Source organism: Leopardus geoffroyi, chromosome B3 (genome assembly GCF_018350155.1).
Source record: "Leopardus geoffroyi isolate Oge1 chromosome B3, O.geoffroyi_Oge1_pat1.0, whole genome shotgun sequence".
Lineage (NCBI taxonomy): Eukaryota > Metazoa > Chordata > Mammalia > Carnivora > Felidae > Leopardus > Leopardus geoffroyi.
The window spans coordinates 88139593-88142409 of record NC_059337.1 but is presented as its reverse complement, the minus strand read 5'-3'; positions in this window follow the sequence as shown (position 1 = coordinate 88142409).

Sequence of the window (2817 nt, the reverse complement as noted above, 5' to 3'; positions counted from 1 at the left end):
GGACCGCGAGATCGTGACCTGGCTGAAGCCGGACGCCCAACCGACTGCGCCACCCAGGCGCCCCTGCACTCCCAGTTTTGAGATGCCAGCTTCACTCTGCTGTGGTGAATCCAGGGATTTACTTTGGCTACATTTACTGCAGTAGGTGTGGACAAAATAATAGTGAATGGGCCTCTCCAGAGGGGTTTTAGGGGTTGGACATTCCACTCCTTCACCTATACAGCATCTACTGGTTAAAGGCGTGAGCAGCTGTGGTCAGACTCACAGGTAATCACTCCCTAACCCAGTGGTGTAAGGTGGTTAGGGAGAGCCAAGGGCCTGCATCTGTTGCCTTAGGGTTAGATTGCCTATCTCATTTAGATCACCCCTTATGCCCTTGATAATGGGGGGGGAGGGCATCCATAAAAGGTTTCATAAGGGGAGAACCCCCATCTACTTAGTGGGGCTACACCTGATTCTTAACAAGGTGATTGGCAACATCTGGTCCCAGTGTAGGTGGATTTCCTGACATAGTTTACTTAATTGCAGCTTCAGGGTTTGGTTCGCTCGTTCCACCTTCCGGGAGCTCTGGGGTCAGTATGCCATGTGTAACTTCCAGGTGATCTTTAACCCCTTTGCCACCAGCCACACCACCTCAGCCTCGAATGCTGGCCTGTTATCTGATCCCATAGTGATAGGGATCCCAAACCGAGGAATGATTTCTTTTTCTTTTTAGTGTTTGTTTTATTTTTGAGAGAGAGAGAGAGAGACAAAGAGATAAAGCACAAGTGTTGGAGGGGCAGAGAGAAAGGAGACACAGAATTGGAAGCAGGCTCCAGGCTCTGAGCTGTCAGCACAGAGCCCGACATGGGTCCTGAACCCACAAACCTCAAGATCATGACTTGAGCTGAAGTCAGAGGCTTAACCAACTGAGCCACCCAGAGGCCCTGAGGAATGATTTCTTTTAGAAGAAGTCGGGCCATTTCATGTGCCTCTTCTGTGCAAGTAGGGAAGGCTTCCACCCACCCTGAGAAAGGGCACACAAAGACCAACAGATATTTACAGCTTCGGACCTCGAACTTTCCTCGGGGAAGCTCAGTGAAGTCCACCATCATATTTTCAAATGGGGCTCCCTGGACACTCTGCACCCCAGGGGCACCCTTGGGTCCCTGACGTGGGTTATTCTGGGCACACATTTCACATTGCTCACACACGACTCAGACAATGCTGGAGAGTTGAGGGATGTAGAAATGTCGGCTCAGTGTAGTCTTGAGAGCTGTCCAGCCAATATGGGTTTCCTGATGGAACTGCTTGACAAAAGCTGGAGCCAGGGCCTTAGGAATTGCTGCTTGGCTGTCTTCAAATTTCCACCATCCACCTGGGAGGTAGCTTCCATTTTCAGTCATAAAACAGGTACTGTCATGTTGTAATTAGGGTCCCATTCTGCCAGTGGACTAGGGAACAGTGCAGCGGCTAAAGCTGCTGATTCTGTTTCTTTGGAGGCTGCAGGCTTTGCCTCTCGGTCTGCCTTATGGTTTCCCCGTGCAGCCATGGTGTCTCTCCTTTGATCTCCCTGACAATGCATGACTGCCACTCTTTTAGGGGCCCACACAGTGTCTAAGAGTTCAAGGATTTCCTTATCACATTTTATGTCTTTTTCTCCTGAGTTTATCAGACCCCTCTCTCTATGTGTGTGTGGAGGGTGGTGAAGGTATACTTAGAGTCTGTGTATGTATTGACATGTATGCCTGCCGCCAGTTGGAGGGCTCAGGTTAGTGCAATGAGCTCTGCCTTCTATGCCAAAGTCCCCTTTGGCAGGGGTTTGGCCCCAATGATAGAATTCAGGGTCACCACCACCCTGCAAGGCATTCTCCCTCTTTCACAAAACTGCTATGTCAGTGAAATACTCAGCGTCAGGGTCCTTGAGGGGCTGGTCCTTCAAGTCTGGTCGGCTGGAGAACACCTTATCCATGACTTTGATGCAGTCATGGTCTGGTTGATCTGGCCTGACAGGCTGTAGGGTTGCAGGGTTTAGGGTTCACTACTTCTAGGTGAATGTGTGGGTTCTCACATAGCATTCCCTGATATCTGATCATCCAGGCATTGGTTAGTCAGTATTGTCCCTTGTATTCCATTGTCAATATTGAATGTGGCATTTGGACTGTCAATTCTTGTCCCATAGATAACTTGTCATCCTCAGACACTAAGAAGGCCATGGCTGCAAGTTCCCATAGGCAGAACAGCCAGCCTTGGGCAACACAGTCAAGCTGCTTGGAGAGATATGCCACCGGGTGATGCCATGACCCCAACATCTGGGTTATGACTCCCACTGTGATGCCAGTACATTCATGAACGTACAAGAAGAAAGACGTGGACATGTCTGGGAGTCCCAGACCAGGCGTGTTGGCAAGGGCCCATTTGATCTCTTCAAAGGCCCTTTGCTATACTTGCTGCCATAACAGAGGTTCCCACTCTCCTCCCTTTGTGGCCTCATAAAGGTGTTTTGCCAAGACCGAGAAGTTAGGTATCTAGATTCTACAGAAACCTGTGGCCCAGAGAAACTCCTGAACCTGACATCGGGTTGATGGGACCAGGATCAAACAAATGGCCTGTTTTCTCTCCAGGCCGAGTAGGTGCTGCCCCTGGGAGAGGTGAAAGCCAAGGTACTTTACTTTCTTTTGACAGAGTTGGGCCTTTTTCCTTGAGACGTTATAGCCAGTTTCCCATAGGAGGGTAAGGAGCTGCCTATTTCCTTCCATGCAGTCCTCCCGAGACCTTCCAGCTGCAGTAAGTCATCTATGTGCTGAAGCAGGACACAGCCATGTTGATCCACTGGGA